Source organism: Anser anser (genome assembly GCF_964211835.1).
Source record: "Anser anser genome assembly, chromosome: 3".
NCBI lineage: Eukaryota > Metazoa > Chordata > Aves > Anseriformes > Anatidae > Anser > Anser anser.
Genome location: NC_139722.1, coordinates 108370902 through 108389488, shown reverse-complemented (window position 1 = coordinate 108389488; position 18587 = coordinate 108370902). Strand labels below are relative to the sequence as shown.

At 43.3% G+C, this 18587-nt stretch overlaps 1 long non-coding RNA gene across 3 annotated transcripts in view; it reads left to right on the top strand.

Annotated features, from left to right (window-relative positions):
• The window catches only part of LOC310896365, a 48503-nt gene extending 30171 nt beyond the window's left edge, over window positions 1–18332 (top strand). Inside the window, exons 4-5 of one of the 3 annotated variants that reach the window (XR_014581428.1) lie at window positions 11215–11300; window positions 12908–18332. This is a non-coding gene — a long non-coding RNA (uncharacterized lncRNA). The other 2 variants (XR_014581427.1, XR_014581429.1) reach the window with 2 other exon arrangements.
• Window positions 18333–18587: the final 255 nt, after the last annotated feature.

Genomic DNA, 18587 nt, shown 5'->3' with positions numbered 1-18587 from the left:
CCATCACCCTACCACCGATATCACCCACTAAACCACGTCCCTCAGCACCAAGTCCAACCTTTCCTTAAACACCCCCACCTTCCTGGGCAACCCATCCCAATGACTGAGATATGAGAGATAGCAGCAAAACATGACCCAGCGTTTTCAGATGTGATCAAATACCTTGGATATGAAACCATAAAACCATTGCTGCTTTTCACAATACTGATGCTAGCCCAAGGGGAACACCTGGTGCATCTCCCAGTACATCTATGGCTGTAGCTCCAAGGGCCATTGCCATGAGCTGGCTTCAGACAAATGAGGGGCTTGCTCTGGGATTTTCTTGGCCCTGGTAATACTTGTTTTTCCAAACACGGTGAATATAAGCTGAGGACAAACTGAGGAAGTTTGAGAAAGCATTTTTGTGGTGTGGTTTCTGCATTATGTTCGAACAATAAAGGTGATGGCTTTGTAGAGAACGTCTTCTGATGGAAAAACATGCCACAGTTCCAAACACGTTTTTCAAGACAATTCATTTGTCTTCTCACATCTCTTACCCCTTGCGTAGCACAACTTCTGCTTTTAGATTGTTCTGGAATACCTTTGTGAGAGTGTTTCAGGGAGACATCATGCACAGCTCAATGGCAGTTGTTTTGATCACAGCTGTCAGGGGATGCCAGTCTGGAGCGGTCATATTAAGTGCGAATTTGGCGAAAAGATTAAGCCTGAAAATGTGGATGAAATTGAACAAGCAAAGTTGTTCATATGAATATCTCTTTTAAGAGATCTGTTTTGATTTTTGCCTTCCAAACAACCTTTTAAGGACAAATTTAGCTCTGTGTGTTTAAAATAAATAAAGAGCAATTAAAGTGAAGAGTCACCATCTCATTTCAATTAAATCAGATATTTCTGCTCACTGAAAATATTTGAGAAAGCCTGAAGTTTCATTTCAGGCAACTTCAAAATATTCCTACAATTATTATTATTTTGGTTCAGCTACTGAACTGAAAAATGATTTATTTGTACAGCTCTGATTAAGGCAGAGAGAAACTTATTTAAGCACTTTGATTAATTGTGCTTCTATTCCCAGCTGAGCAGGAGCGGGAATTCCAAGTCAATGGCAAGTATTGCTTGTCCTTTCTTCATTACTTTGGTAAATGGATTTGAATACGCATGTGATACCATACCCTTCCACTATGGCAGGGCTTCTGGATACTGCTAGGAACAGCTTCATGACGTAGGAGTAATTTACTTTTTTTGTCTGTACCATGCCTGACCACGGCAGGGGCCAAAGTCATTTGTTTCTAGGTCTCAGGGGCATATGGAAATTAAACAAAAACAACAATGTTACTTGTCTATATGCACCAGGCTGTTTTCCATACTTCTTACTCTCACTCCTAAATGTTTTAGTGGTGTTATACTATCTGGGAGTTGGGAAGAAGGGTGGGAATGAAAGAATTGTGCAAATTTTAATACTGATCACATTGCAGCTGAAAAATTGCAATGCTTTTGTTGATAACTGATGTGTTCCTACTTGGTAATTCACCCTGTGTTTCTGTTCTCTTTGCCATGGTTGCACCCTCATTTTCCCTCTGCTAAAAAAGCAGCTGTGAATCTCTTGGAGCAGCACATCACAGCACACACGGGCTGGGGAGACTGGACCAGGGCAGCCTATGAAGAAATCAAATTATGAACCTTAATGGGGAAAAAAACAGTGACAGAAAGTGCTTGGAGATGGGGGCAGAGGATCAAAATGTTAAATTCCAGATGTGTGGATGGAAGTGCTCTGCTCAGATGTTGGGGCTTCTGGCTGTGCTGGCAGTCGTGCTGCTTGCATGTACCATCCTTGCTCTAGCACAAGCTGGGGGTCATTGGAGAAACTGGTGCTCATTTCCCATACCCAGGCACTAAGGATATGCTTGTCGCTTCTGCTTTCTTTAAAATGTATTTCATATGATAAATGGCCAATCAATACAGCCATGACTTTTTTTTTTCTCAAAACATTGATCAATAGATGTTGCAGCTGTCTGCTGTCAAAGATTTGATTTACTGTGAATCTTACAAAAGCTGAACCGTACTGTAGTTATTTCTATTCTTTTTAAATTGCATTTGAATTTGCCTTGAAACAGCTGCTCTGTGCTGCCCAGGGCTCGACCATTTCTCACAATCAGAGTTTTCTCCAATAAGAAAGAAATTGCCTTAAAGCCCTGAAGTGTTTTCTGGCCCTGATCTCAGCAATATCCCTGTGTGTGCATAATTTCACATTTTTAGGGACTGGCTCCTTAAGAACCATGCGTTTTCACGGAGAGCAGAGAGAGCACAGGGAGTTGTCATGGAGAGCAGCATATCGTCAGGGCTTTTGTTTTCAGTGCTGACTAGACAAAACATTTTGGCTGGCATGAAAGATCACTGGGGGCTCCTTACACACTTCAATGACCTCGGGACCCTGTTAGAAGAGCAAATTCCCTAGTTACTGTCAAACAATCTGATCTTTAATGCTTATAGGTGCAGGAATGTGCAGTTTTCCCTGATATTGTGGAAAACAGGCATCAATAAGTACTTTGCAAGATAAAAAACACAGCTTTATTTTCTGGACATGATTGATAGAGAGTGACTACAATACGCCTTAGCTCTTCTCGAAGAGAGATGTCCTGCCACTCTGGAAATGCAATGAAACTCCGGCAACTAAATGATGGAGGTGGATGTTAGCACATCCTGTGCACACTCGCAAATCTTCCAATCTGTTCTTTAAACCTGCCAGCCAGATTACTGTTAGAAGGCACCTGGTCAATAATTTGGTGACAATGAGCACCTTTAAACCCTTATCTCACAGAGGGGCACCAAGAAAACTACAGCCTCATGGCAGTTCGTTGTGTCAGGGCTGTGACCCTGGACTTCTACCCTCTCTTCCACCAAGGAGGTGAGCTGCTCTTTTTGCAGTTGAGCAGCCCAAGAAACAAGGCTCTTTAGACCGTTAGACAGTTGAAGGGATGTGTCTTTTTTATTATTATTGTTATATTTTTATTTTTTAAGATATAGTGATCCTAGACATTGTTGAAGCAGTGTGCTGTGGATTTATACACTTGTAAATTGTGAAGTGTCCAAAGACTGCAGTGATGGTCTGACAGTCTGTAACATTTTATACCCCTCAAGAGCAGTCTGATTCCAGTTTGAGAGATGTATTTCGTGTTTCTATTGGCCTGCTTTTTTTCTTAGACCTGGAAAAGTAAATGGGCTGAAGTGTGAATAAACATAATTTTGAATTCTTTGCTGATCCCTCTAGGTCTCCATTGTAGTGAGGCACAGATGGGCTGACAGAGAATTTCAAGTGCAGTACTGATCTCTGCAGACCTTTATCACCTAGACAGCTAGCTAAATAATTTCAGTTTCTCTGCTGATCCCTCTGGGTGAGCAGATATTTTCAGATTCTGACCCTATCCCTCTCCAAGGCCAGTAGAGAAGCAGAGGGACAATTCCTGCTCTAAACTCTCATGTCCTTACAAATCTGGATTAACAAGATGCTGCTTGTCTCTCTTTTCTGTCCCTGCTGCCTATCTCTTGCCTGGCTTCTGGTTTGCAATGCAGGCTCAGGAAGGGTAGTAGCTGTATTATAGGGCTATATGGTGGTACATCCTCTGTGCTACCCTACTGTGACTCAGTGCTACAAAACACCTGGAGTGATTGTGAGTGGGGAGACTAAACCCAGAGGTAAGCACATGGCTTGCAGACCCCAGTAGTGATCTCTCCAAGCCCCAGGTTACTGAGCTATGCTGGAGCAAGCAGCAGGGTGTGAGAGTGCAGATAACAGCTAATGTTCAGCTCTCCATTTGCCTATGTCCACTGGTAAACTCTGTTCTACCTACCAAACCAGTTGCTTTATTTCATGCTGCACTTCCTCCACATCCAGAATATCCCAGAGGTGCCCAACCAAATCCTTGCCTTCCTCCTACCACAGCCACCCCTGCAAGGTGTTGAAGGCTATATCCTTACTGATACTGCTGGGACAGCAGGATGTGTCCTTTGCAAGTGTCTCTGAAGTCATACAAAGGGCAGTGGAGAGATTAGAGAGTTAGGAGGTGATGGAAATCTGGATAGCAGGCACAAAGACCCCTGGAAACAGCCCTTCCTCCATGGGAGCGGTTAAAAAAACAGAACCTCATTTGCAATAAGGACCAGAAAATTTAAGTGAAGGCCTAGATGTGAGCAGACCTTGCTCTTCACCCCTTCCTTGCTTTGGTGCTGTGGAAAGACTCTCTGGCCCTTCCTTTTGTTCCAACTTGCTGCCACAGTCCCAGCTTGCCTGAACCTACCTCCCTGCCTCCTCACTCCAGACTGCTGGCAGTGTGGGGAGCAGGCTCCAGTGCTCACAGTATATTTATTCCACAATGACTTCAGCATCTGCTGTGAGTGCTTTGCAAGCATAGGCATATTTTGTGTTCATTTTACATTGCTTTCTTGCCAGGCCCCAGCCTTTCTCCTCTTTAATTCTTATGCACCATTGTAGGGAACCAAGGCCATACAGTCTTCACAAAACATTTTTTTCTGTGCTTCCTACCAGGGACAGGAGATGTAAACACGTGACGTGGCTCCTAGGTCATGCTGCCCACGGTAACCTCTGCTATTTTCAGATTGCTGTTTAGCTGGAGAAACATTACATGGCAAAGAGTGGATCTGGGATGGAGGGAGAGGGTTTTGATGCTGCTGCTTTCTGTCAGACACAGAAATCTCAAAAGGCTGGGTTTTGTTTGCATTCCTTCAGGGCTGGTTGCGCAGTTTCTGTTTAGCATGTTTTATTGAGATAGCATGTGTACTTCTTTTTTAAGGGGATAAATCTGCATGATATTTTTGGTAAAGGCCTCTGACAAAAGCAATGCCTCCCAGGAGCTGTGATTTTCTTCTCCTGTCCCATTCTCTTCTCTTTTATGTTTTCATAAACAGTATCTATACCCTTTTAAAACAATTGTAATGGAAAACTTTTGGCCAAAAAAATCAACCTTATTTTGGTCTAGGACTGTGGGATCTGTGGAGACCAGTGGAAACTGCAATTTGACCTCATGTCCTTTCCTTTTTTTTTTCTGGATGGGGAATTCCCTGTCATTTTACAATTGTGCATACATATGACTGCACCTCCTTTGGGAAGAAGAATAATGAGCAACATGGAGCTGAAGTGCACAGTGATTTCTGGGATATTTCCTGACATCTTGATTCAGGGGTTCTTGATACATGAGCTATTGCAGCTTCTGTTTTTCGCTAGGCCCTTCAGGTTACTTCAGAGCTTTGGACAGGTCTTGATGTCAGTGTATACTGTTTAGCTTGGCTTCTGTCTCTTTTGGGATCCTTCCAAACAAGCATTGAGCCCTCCTAAGCTTCCCTAAGCAGGTAACCCCAATAATAACACCAGACCCCTGAACAGTGAGGATTAACTTAACCAATCATGAGTTATAAAATTAATAGATAATAAATATAGAAAAGCTGAGGTCTTTCATGATTCCTCTGGATTCATGGCATCTGAGGAACCTTGTTTTCATGCCTGATTGCCTAGTCAAAGGCTGGAAACATATTATTTGGTTAACAAATTTGAATTAGTTCTGTCATATCTTGACTCTAGGGACTGGGTCTTTATGAGAGAGACTAACAATCAGATGAGTTTATTACATGGCAGTGGTGCAGTGAAATTCAATTAATTTGTTTGCTGTGCTTCCCGGAATGAGAAATAGACATGCCATAATGTGAACGACGCCATCACTCGGGTCCTGTGTCAGAAAACAGATGTAATCTGATGATGTTTTGGAGTCTCACCATCCTTCCTTGCACACCCTGGGTCTCTTGCAGGTCCAGGTAAGAGGATGCTAGACAAATGCACAGTGTTGAGGACCCCTGCTTTAAAACTGTGACCACCTATGACCCTGTGGTGAACAACAGGATAGGAGGCCCTTCCTGTGAAAGAAGTCCTTGGCTGGCCTGTTGCCTTCCCAATTGCTGCATTTCCATGGACAGAGGAGCCACATGGTTGTACATCTGCAACAAGTCCCCTGGCCTTGATATAGGCTTTGGGTCCACACAGCCTGGATGGAGAGGTGGTCCCCATCCCTGTTCCCAGGCAATCTACAGGAATAATTGAGGGGATGCGACTGGAAAATCCAGAAGCTGATGTGTCCTTGGATGAGGATTTTGTTGAGCTCAGCAGAATCAGGCCCTGTCTGGCAATGTGGGACTGGCCTGTTACTGATGTGAGGAGGCAGGGAGACATAAAGCACAAAAGGAAAATCCTCAGAAGGAAATTCCTCAGGTGGGAAAGTGGGCACTGAAATGGTTTTATGCCATCTGCCAAATTCTCCTTAGGGAAAAAAAAAATCTAATAACTTTTCCCAGAGGACTGTGTGCTGGAAAAAGATTTAATATTTAAGAATTGAGAGGTCTGGCTAAGAAGCTTATCCTAACAAAATGAACGTACCTTTCAATAAAAAGCTAGCAGTCAGTGACTGTTTCCAGCCCCCACTCCTGAGCTGAGCTGGAACTGGGTGTGCTGCTCCTACGGGCTCTGCAGAAAGCCGCCCTGCACATCACCATCATCATGTGGCAGTTTGCATGGCTCTTCAGGAGCCTTCTCTCACAGGCAGGGGTGCTGCTTGGCCGTATTAATATACAAACAGCCGTCTGGAGGCCTTTCTCCCCAGGAATGCATGCCTGCCTTTGTTAACATTAGAATGAGTTTCCTCACCTCTTTCCTTCACCTGAAACTGAATGTGAGTGGGGTGTCTGCACCCACCTGGCAGAGAACAGAGGAGCAGAGAGGGAGATGATGCCCGGGTGCCCTCTCACTATGACCATAGACAATAAAGCATCTCTCTGGCCTGGTTGAAATGGTATTTGTGTTATAATGCACTTGGAGTCCTGATATTCTCTGACAAGCTCAGTCCTTATATTCATCCTAAAGGGAAAGAGAGAAAGCCTTGATAGCTTTCAGAAACGGCAGACCAGGACTTGAAGAGACTTGGCAAAATTTAAACAATGAGCCCAGCTGCAGTCCAAGAAGTGACACAAGCATTGAAATTCAGGTAAATGATCACTTTCTCTTATTTTCTGGCCTTTTCAGGAAGAGAAAGACAGGCTCAGCTACAGGACAACAGTTGAGAGGGAGGTGGTCAAGTAGCTGAAGGACAAAATAACAGGAGCAAGGAGATTTCAGGATGTTTTCTCTTCTCTGCTGTTCATTGTAGACGGGTCATCAGAGCATCCCAAGGCTGACCAAATTCATACAGGGATTTTGGCAGTCATTCCATTCCCAAGCACAGTGTTAGATGGTAGCTCCGGACACAGCCCAGAAAAGATATCTGCTGGGTCTAACTACTTCGCATGTGTCATTGAGGTTTATCCTGAATCAAAAGGTCCCCAAGAGAAACCAGTGCATCTGAGTCACCTGTGGCTACATAGCCTAGGAACCAGATGTTCTTTTTGTTTAGGAAGAATGGGCAAAACATTCAACCTTGTGTGGGTATTGTTAGGTTATGTGATAAAAAGCTTTGTGCCTTCACACCCATAAAGGAGCACAGAGGAGCAATGACAGGAGGGGAAGCCTAAGAAATACCTACTCCTGGCAGGAGACTGCAGAAGGAACTAGCTATCGGATGGTCCAAAGGGTCCTGGGCACATGCTGCAGAGACTGTGAGGTCCAGGGGCTAATTAGGAAACATTAGGGCAGAGTGAGGATCCAGCACTTGCTACTGGATGGGCTGCATGTCCATGCCAAACTGCCTGGGGCTCCACGCTATATCTATAAACAAATATGCATATATATTTCCCCCAATATCCTCATCCTCACCAGCCAGAGAGACAAACAGAATGAGGCCAGACCGTTGGTGCTGTTTGTGCTTTCACAAGTGCTGAGTATCTCCGTGTGATAAGCTGTGCATATACGTACATGTATATGTGTGCTGTACACATGCATATGCTGTGGAATAGATGCTCAGCCTCGCCACTGGCTGGACCTGGATTTGCAGCAGCCTCACATCTCTCAGGCTGCCAGAAGCAGTAGCTGCCCAGCAGATATAGCAAGAAATGATGTTTCAGATGTTTCTGTTGGAGGGGATAGAAAGGCTTTGGTGTGTCAACACTATTTTTACACTGTTGTCTCATTCCTGGAAATCTGGGCTGGTAGAGAGAACAAGACAGACCACTGGAAGAGATGTGCTGTCAGAATTCAGGCAGCAGAAAAGGCTATTGCTTTATCTTCATTTGCAGAACGAAAAATCTCAGAGGCTTACACAAGATTTCTATAATGCAAGAACGGATGTTAGGGTTCTGGGTGCAGAGGAGGTTGCTCTACACCTCCCTAAATCCAGGGCTCTACTTGCAGCTCACTCTCATCCTGAGAAAAAACAGAGAGAGTGCTTTTTTTTTTTTTTTCCAAGAAAGACACCCATGACTAAAGCAATGAAGAACTGTGTCACCCTACACTGGGACAACAGCAGGATGTGAGGGTGTATTAGTTAAGGAATGTGAGAAGACCAGGTTTTGGCCACAACCTGTGAGAAGCAACCCAGGTGAAGGGTATCCTTTGCAGTGCTGTTAACTCAGAGACGCTAGGTGATTCATCACAAGCTTCTTAGAGAATTTCTATCCACTTCAGTGTCTTATAGTCAGCTCCTCTGAGCTTTTAGGTCACACCTCCCTGAGGATAAGGCTGTTTTCAATGTACCCAGGTGGCCAAGAAGGCCAACGGCATCCTGGCTTGTGTCAGGAATAGCGCAGCCAGCAGGATCAGGGAGGTGATCATCCCCCTGTACTCTGCTCTGGTGAGGCTGCACCTTGAGTACTGTGTTCAGTTTTGGGCCCCTCACTACAAGAAGGGCATCGAAGCCCTGAAATGTGTCCAGAGCAGGGCTACGAAGCTGGTGAAGGGCCTGGAGCACAAGTCCTGTGAGGAGCAGCTGAGGGAACTGGGGTTGTTTAGTCTGGAGAACAGGAGGCTCAGGGCAGACCTTATTGCTCTCTACAACTACCTGAAAGGAAGGTGTGGGGAGCTGGGGGTCGGCCTCTTCTCACAGATCACCAGTTATAGGACTAGAGGGAATGGCCTCAAGTTGTGCCAGGGGAGGTTTAGGTGCAGAGGAAAGCAGAGGTGCCCGTCAGGTCAGGGGCTGCAGAACAGAGGCTGAGGGAGCTGGGCTGGGCACAGGGACAGATTTGTTGCTGTCTGCCACTGCCTACTGGGAGTTACAGAGAAGAAGGAGTCAAATTCTTCTAGGATGTGTGCAGATACAAACTGGATCTTTGGAAAATCTAACTAGATTTGAGGAAAAATATTTCACCGCAAGGGTAGTCAAACACTAGGGCAGGGCCCTAAAGGGATGAGTAGGATCCCCATTGTTTTAGATACTCAGAAATTGTCTGGACAGGGCCCAGAACAACCTGACCTAAATTGGTCCTTCTTTGAGCTGTGGTTGGACTAGAGACCTACATAAGTTCCTTCTAACCAAAATTATTCTATGTATTTATGGTTGCTTTGAGACCCTGGGCAGCTTCCTTTCCTGACTGTATCCCCCTTGAGCCGTTCAACTCAGACTTAGAGACCACCAGAACAGGACCTGTCCTGTTGGCCATCAGGATTTCTGGTTTCTTCTTCTACCACCCTGTGGAATAGGATTCATCATTTACCACACATTCCTTCTACGTAATTGCAGTGTAATTGTGTGCATTCTCTCCCTGTCTATGGAGAGAAGCCAGGAGTTCTGATCACCAGACTTCTCCTTCTTGAACCAATATGCTGGCTCTGTCCTAGGCCTGTCTGTTACAGGCCACAGAAGGTCTCACCCCCCCTTCTCCACATTGGTTTGGGTAAGCATTTCCCGTTGTTTATTTCTAGGTGAGAATAACCTAGGCAAGAAGTAAAGGTTGAGCAAGGTTTCCCAAGGTGCTCCTTGTTACCTTCTGCCCTGATAGATGCTTAGAGGAGACCCAGTTGTGTGAAGCACTGGTTTTGGTTGTGAACTGACCAGATGACCTTTTTTTCACTGTGGTCTGGGATTGCACCTTCCTATGGTCTGACCCTTCATCCTTCTGCAGCACTTCTTCCTCTTGATGATCCTGTGTTATGCTGGGTACAGAAGTCTCTTAAAATATTCTCAGGCATTTCAAAATCACATATCAGATCCCCAGCCTCGTAGGACTGGCCTAAAACACATTAGTCTGGGGAGAGAGTGGTTTTGGGTTGTTTGGTTGCTCTTTTAAATTTCTTTGTTTTGTTTTTCAGAGGGAACCTGTGGAGTCTGTCTTCTTGTCTTGTAGGATTTTAGCCTTCAGAAATCTTGCTTTTGAGCTTTCCTCTTCAGCCACAGAAGAATAGAAGTTTATTTCTGGTTTAAGGATGTTGAACTACTCTGTCAGCTCTTGACAGAAGATGGATAACAAAGTAGCTTTGCTTTGAAATTCAGATAATGTTCCTCCTGTGCTTTCCAGATTCAGCTATGCACACTCTGCAGCAGCTTAGAGTATTTGAGAGTATATGAAGGTTTCTCTTAGATTTTTTTTTCCTCCAGAGGATACAAAGGGCTTTCTTTCTTGAGTGAGAGTTGTGGAGTAGAGTTAAGCAAAGGGCTCAGAGATCCTGAAGCTTTGTGTGTCAGGTATAAAGTTCTTTGTAGTGTAACCCAAATCTTAAAGCACAAACTAGGAAAGAAAACATCCTGTTTGATCTAAGACAGACACTAAAAGACTAAAAGGCAGATAGGATAGAGTTCAGACAAAGCTCTAGACCTTCCCATTCTTCCTGTAAACATCCTAAACATGGGAAGGGCAGCCCCTCCCTTTCTCTGAGCACCCTTACCCTACTCTCCAAGACCCAACAGCCCCAGTTCACTCCTCCATGAAATGGAAGTCAGGTCCCCAGTGTTGATGTCCAGCACCTGCTGGACATCCATAGTCTTGGAACCCTCATGCTAAAAAAGGTTTCTTAAAAGTCGTGATTGATCCATAGCCAACTTCCATTTGGCCTCAAGCTTCCCGGCAGCAGGAGACTGCCCACTCCAGCATGTACCTCAGTGGTTTCAGCTCAATGTCAGACCTCCTCAGTCAGTGTATAGCCTTTCTCACATAAATATTTGCAGTCATTATTAGTAGGAAGCATAGTGTTTTTCAGGCTAGAAGACGTCATGGGGATGAGAGTGGAGAGTAACAGATGTCTAGTGGATCTTGAAAGTGTAAGTGGGGATTGTCAGATTTTCCCTTGATTTTCAGATTGGAAAAGAAGAAATACATGAAAATAAAAGAAATCAGACTGAAAAATGAGCAGAAGGATGTGAGCCTCATCCAACATGTGACTGGTTAGTGAAGCTCTGCCTGCAGGACATTGTGAAACCATGTGCTTGCATGGTTTCGAGGAGACGCTGAGCAAGTGCATGGAAAGAGGAGACCTGGCCAGACAAGGCCGACCTGTCACTTCTAGTAATTATTGTCTAGTAATTTGCCTTTCAGGGTAAGTAAACTTGCAGAAAGCATATATGGCTCAGGAAGTGCTGGCAAATGAATGAAGGCTGGCAGGAAATATTACAGCTGCTTGTCCTGTTCTTCACCCTCCCTAAGCACCTACTTTTGACTACTGCTGGGAGAAGGAACATTAGCAGGATGGTCTGTGCACCGACCCTGTCTGACTTCTCTTATTTTTTCTCTGCCTAAGAAAGTCAGAAGAAAGAACTGGCAGAGGTGGGCACATGGTCTGAGGGTTGAAACACAGTTCTTCTGAGGTTTGGTGTGTTCAGTGCCTTCAGAAAACCCAGGAGCCCATCTGAGAGAGCCCAGAGGAGTGCCCCAATACAACTGTGGCAGTTTGGGATGTGATAGAAGGAAATCTTTGGGTGTTGTCATCTGATATAGGGCTCACTTTCTAAGAGATGGAAAATGTACTTTGTAATACATATTGTTCCTGGAAGACATGCCAACACTGGTTTAAGACAAGCCTTTTGTGGTTGTTAGACCATAGCAAGAATTTAACAGTAAAATGTACCCAGAATGTAATAGACTAGTGGGAGAAAGGGCTGAGCTGCTGTGATTTAACCTATCCAAGAAATTGACTTACTGTAGATGCTACAGCTGACTGTTCCAGGAAAGCTGCCAGAAAGTAATGAAAGTAAATAGGGATTTAGTAAAAAAAAAAAAAAAGCAAATTCTCTGTTACCTGACTGAGGAAATGCAATCAGTTTAGAAGAGAATGACAGAAGATCTTTTTATATCTAACCTTTAAAAGCCCTGAAGTATATTAGCTAAAGAAGATTTAATTGTGTGCAAGAAACACTGCTGGTAGACAGTTAGGAATTTTCACCTGGATTTGGGGGAACTTTTATGCCATAATAACGATTTTTTTTTTTAATACAGAAAAAAGTACCTTTCTGCCACTATGTTTCTGCAACAGATTTCAATGCTCACAACAGAAGACAAAACACCACCCAAATCTCCTCTGTTTTAATCAAATTACAAGAAATGTTATTAATTGTGTAGATCAAATAGATAAGAATGGGGATTGCCTAGACTGCCGGAGTGAAAAGTTCAGGCTATGTTTCATTGCTCACCAAGAAAGAATAAAATATCAGTAGTGACAATCCAAAGAGCAGCACGGATAATTACATTTGCTTTAATTAGTTTCAAGAAATCTTGATTGAAATTAAAAACCAAAGTGCTGTGAACAAGCTGTTGTGCTAGCTTGGAAAGCAGAATGGTTTTGATAGTGCTTTAAAACTGACAGGGCAGGGAGACCCTGCCAGCTGAGCAGGTTAGACAGCTTGGTTCAAACTACAGCAAGCTTTATGCAAGCTGTAATACAAGTAGTGTCTCTCAGATTGAACCTTGGGCATTACTTTAAGAGGAAAACTGGCATGAATTTGTTGACACTAAGATATATCTTCTTTTTTTTTCTTTCTTTTTTTTTTTTTTCCAGACACATGGCCCAAAGCTGTCATCAGTTCTCCAGAAGAACACAAGCATCAATTTCCTGCTCAAAGTTCTTGATCTGGGCCAGAAAGCAGTATTTGCTTCAAAAGAAAATTATTCCTCTAATTATTCCTCACAAAGGAAAGATCATCCTTAAGGGAAATATATTCAAGGAGATGACATGGGAACTAAAGGCAAACCAGCACTGGTTCAATTAAATGTGCAAAATCACAACCTGGCATGTTAAAAACACTGACCATGAGGCAACAAAAGCAGTGGTAATGGTATGAATGGGGCAACCTCAGTGAACAGAGTGTAAAATTTCTGTGAGGTCTAACGATAGTGCCATTTGTGATCATGCTCTGACCTGTTACACCAAGGAGCAGCACTGCTGGTGATGCTCTGCAGTGAAGAAACTGGTCTGAATAACTGAAGTCCTTCCAGCACAGACAAAGTAAAGGCAAATCTAAGAGCTCTGCAAACACTGTCTTTTTTTTTTTTTTGTCTTTTTTTTTTCTCTTGCACTTAAACAGGAAATGAGAGTAGATAACTTAGTTGGAAAGAGAAACTTGGCACAGTGTTTTCTCAGTAAAATAGAAGGTTAAGATTTTCATAAAACACTGGAACAAGGTATTCATGGTCTTTAATCATGATATTCACAAGCCAACAGGAACAGTCTTAGAAAATAAAAGGTGTGCTTGATCTTAAAGCTGCCACTGGAATGCACATCCCTTGGCAAAGTGCAGTGTTAAGTCCAGTTTCAGATAAATAAAAATGGTGATGTCACAAATGTTCCCATATCGGTCTGGCCACATAAAGAACTGGGTCATTAGCTATGGTATTACAGAGGAGAGCCAAACACCACTGTAGCATTTGCTTATCAGGATAGTGCTATCTCACACCATTTAACAGTGGGATATGTACTTTTCATTATGCTGCTGTGGCAAAAGTGGAAGTGCTCATTAACTTGGCGGGGAATCAGATGCTCCTTCTGGATAAATATGCCTGTCAGAGCTCTACCAAGTCATGATATTATAAGGGGATACGCTGTCCTGGCAAATTTGCAGCAGATTAGATTTGAAATTAGAGTAGATATTCAAGAGAGAAAACTTTTACAAGTGAAATCATTGTGGAAAGCCAGGCACGATGGTTGAAGGGTCATGGAGTAAACCTGCAGGCAGGAGGGTGATCTGTGACCAGCAGGAGTGATCTGCACATCTTGGAGCCATGACTAACTGTTTGTCAGACAAACAAGGGAGCCTGGCAGATGCATAACAAGGTCCAGAGATGGTGGAAGTGCAGAACAGGTCTCCAATCTGCAGCTGCTTTCTAGTTAAACAGACAGCAGTCACTGCAGATCAAAGCACCAGCATCTCAATGTTACAACTTTCATGTACAGAGAAATGCTCTGCAGGTTTTAAACACAAGCAAATTCTGAAATTAAGACTTCCAAATAGTGGGTTGCCTAAGAGAGGAGCAGTAGTTTGCATCTGGACATAGCACTGGGGAGAAACAGAAAAACCACTGAGAGGCACCCATGCCAGGACTCTGAGTAACACAGATGGCAATGCTTGATCTTTATTCCCTTAATGGAGGGGGAGCTGCTGCCATTGTGGAGCCATGGCTGAAGACAGTTGTAGGACTGCTGCAGTACACCATGAAGTTTTTATAGCTGGATTAGTTTATTGAGTCTGGGTGGGTGCTAGACAGAAATCTGGAGGTAGCTAGAGACTGTCCTTGTATGTGAGGCAGCAGCAGAGGGACAGTGGGGAATGCAGACCCGTGTGAGAGCTAGTCATCTTTTTGCAGAGAAACCATCAAGCTCCAGTGGATAATTTGGCTGCCTTCTGGAATTCCTTATGTCTGCAGCTTTCCTGATATAACAGGGTCATTCCCCAAGAGGTTGACTGTAAGTTGGGAATGGATACATTGGAATTCAGAAAATAAAATCAAAAGCTGGAGAGACTGCATCTCAAGAACTGCTTATATTTTTGCAGTGCTATTGGGTGGCTGTTGGCAAGCTCATGATCTCCAGGTAGAGTAGAGTCACAAACCAGAATTAATCTTAATTTTTAATTTTTTCCCCCCTCTCCTTTCCTATTATCATACACGTGGACCTTCTGCTAAGAGTCCAGGCTTACTTCTGCTCCAAGCAAAAAATATGAAAATAGTTGTAACTGATAACTGGTGAAGAATCTAACCACTGCAAGTATTTTTGACATTGCTCAGAAAGCTGGAGTCCCTACCTTTGAAGTGGGCTATAATTGGCAGAATGACATGATTAACTTTGTTTAGTGCAATCCTTTGTGCTTTATAGGTATTGCAATGTGTGAAATGGTGCCTTCAAGTCTGCACATGCGAATGTCACAGTGCGCTGCAATTAGCTGATGATTTTTAAAGGCAATTATCTAAGAAAATGCAATTAGAGGTGGAAGAAAAGGAAGTGTGAGTTACTTAGAATATCCCTTTTCCATAAACTGCAGCAGAAACTGACCAAGACTGTTATTTTAACTCACTATATAGTCCCTTATGGCTTTGAAAAGAGTCTGCAAAGAATTTAGGAGACTAGCTGTTGGCCCCAGTCCTTTGGCCATGTAGAGATTAAATATAAAGCTCCTTTCTCGACAAGGGTCATCCGCATATGACAAAGATCATATTTTAAAATTCTTTTCAGAAAATGTACCACAAAGACTTAGAACGTTATAGTGTTTTTTGTTTGTTTGTTTTCTTAAGATGCTTACTCCACTACAGTTGTGGTTTTGTAATTTAATAAAAAGAAAAAAGAGTGCATTGCCTCAAACTACTCAGAAAGGCATCAGTGAAGAGCCGTAGGAAGAGATGGGAGGTGAAATCTCGCAGGCATGCTGGGCACCGCAACATCCCACACTGACTTCTGGGGAAATGGGACTCTTTCATCGTAAGCTCTGCTGAGTTTTTCAGCCTCACGGAGTCGTCCTGTCTGTGAGAGCTGCCCAAACTGGCTCCTGGTTGCTCCAGGAGGTTAGTGAGCACGTATGGCCACACTATCTTGTTTTAATGGAAGAGTAAACACTTTGAGCTGTGATAGAAAACACAAACTCTTTCATGAGCAAGGCAGCAGCTTGCTTTTATTTTTCTCAGATAAAGCCCATTGATTCTAGTGAAGGTGACTTTTTTTTACAATAATATATCTAAGAAGCAAATAACTTCTGCTGACTGAATCCCACTCGAGGATTACAGAGGAACCCATCCCGCACATCCTGTTTCTATGGAAACTAATGTACTTCTCACAGCGGGGTAGGGGGGAAACGAGGAAACCAAAAACTAGTACAAGTAGCTAATAAAGTAGGATAATTCTGTACCTTTTGTTGTCATTTTTCTCTGAGTATGTACATATCTCACTGAAGGCTGTCTCACCCATGACTATAAGGCACCATCCCCAGACCTTGAGGCACAGAAGACTTTATGAACATGATGTTGGACCTACGAGGTTCTTTGCAGAGGCTGCTTAGTGTTAATTGTCCTCACTCCAGTGACTTCGGGAGCACCAGATTGGATCCTATACATTCTGGCATGCACATGAGGATAAATATTATTAAAATTCTAGGATGTAGTCTGGTACCAAGGGCAACAGTACTTCACTTTCCCTGACTTTGTTGGGAATATTTATGAAGCTGAGCACTTCTGCACATGAGAAAGGCTGTGAGGGCCTGGCAATGTAAATGCACACTTGTGACTCCCTGCATTTTGTGTAGACAACCTGGTTTGTAGAGCAACTTCTTCATCAGGTCCAAAGAGTTTTATTGGCCAAATCCATTTTGACTTGTGATGGGGAAAAAAATAAATTAAAAAAATGAGATTTGAGAGGTCTGGCTAGGAAGTTTATCCTAGGAAAAGGAGTTTCCTCACATCCTTTCTTCACCTGAAACTGAATGTGAATGGGGTGTCTACACCCACCTGGAAGAGACCAGGGGAGCAGAGGGGGAGATGCTGCCCAGGTGCTCTCTCACTATGACCATAGTCAATAAAGCATCTCTCTGGCCTGGTTGAAACGGTATCTGTGTTATAATGCACTTGGAGTCCTGATATTCCCTGCCACAGTAATTAACTAAGGTTCTTGACCACTGATTTTTGCATCATTGAGAACACTACAAGATGCAGGAAAGTTGTCCTGAGGTGTCCAAAAGGAATTCATAGATTAGATACCAACTGCCACATCTGATCCTTCTGGGAATCCCATTAGATATTAGTAGACATCTACCTCCATCTTTAAACATTTACAAAACCTTTGTTTTCAGATCACTCCTAAAAACAGGATTTGGATACCTAGTATCCCATTCAAAAACCTTGCAGTCTCTGCTAGATAAACCAAGCAGCAGATAAACGAAAAAAAAGCCCCACATCCTTCCCATGTTGGAGTTAGATGCACACTGCAGCACATCGTGCTTTGCCTACGGGTCTGGGTGATGAAATACAGCAATCAAATGCAATGTATAATAATGATAGCTGTTTCCAGAATTGTCAGGATTCTGCAGTGCCCAGTCCCAACACCCCCAAAATCCTTTATTCAGCTATTTTTTCTCACACGCTGCACAGATTTATTAACTTTATTGACTTTCCAAATGTTTACACTTGGAACATTCATCTGTCAAAGCTGCTTGCTGCATCTGCAATCAATCTCTGTGGTTTCAGTGCCACGGACAGCAATACGAAAGCTTTGTTTTAAAGATCACCCAAACCTTTTGTTAGTCAGTGTTGCTAAGCAGGTGAAGCTGGAGTAAAGTACAGAGCACGCACGTTCAGAATTATGTCAGAAAAACTGATTTGTGTACATTCTTGTCACAGCACTTCAGGTTTCCTAGACAGCCGAACTTCTCTGCATCTTTTCTTGGACACAGTAAACTGCTGACACAAAGGGCAATGCAACTTTAATTCCATAGCACCTCCCACGAGGCATGAAGCACTTAAGGGCAGGGAAACTGAGGCTCAATTTGCTAAATGCTCCCACAGTTCTAAACTGTCAGCAGCTTATCCCACAGGAAAGTTTCCAATGTTTTTGCAAAATTTGTCTAGCCTTAAGGCAAAAAACCAAACAAACAAACAAGCCGCCACCACCACCAAAAACAACAACAACAGAAACCAACAGGCAATTAGGTTTTAGAATTAGCTTTTAGTTGAGAGAAGACAGGCTTTCCTTCAGTGTGAACACCTTTAGAAATAAAATGAATTGTGTGCATTCAGCTATATTACAGACTCTGACCTGGATGTAAGGGCCAGCAGTCACTCTCTTTCCAATGAATTCAAAGGCTACAGACCCAGCCAGAGAAAAATGTTTCTGGTTTCCTTGTGATACAGTGCACTTGAATGAAAGATTCTTGTTCTATAAAGACTTTGGATTATTTTTGTTTTTCACTTGACTTCAGCCAAGACTCTCATGCATGTCTACATCTCATTCGCTGAGTGCTCCAGCAGCTGACAACTTCCTAAAAAGCTTGTCTCAGACACCCTTTCAATGTATGGAGGTGTAAGCAACCTCAACTTATAGATGGTCCAGATTCTGAACATCAAATTTCCATCAGTATGAAAGGTCTTGGGTTTCCTCCTGTCTGTTTCTAGCCCGTGACAAATGGCTGGTTCCAGGTAAAGGGAGATACAGGGTGTGGTGAAGATTCTAGGACTTGTGGTCTCTTCGACCCTTAATCATAGCC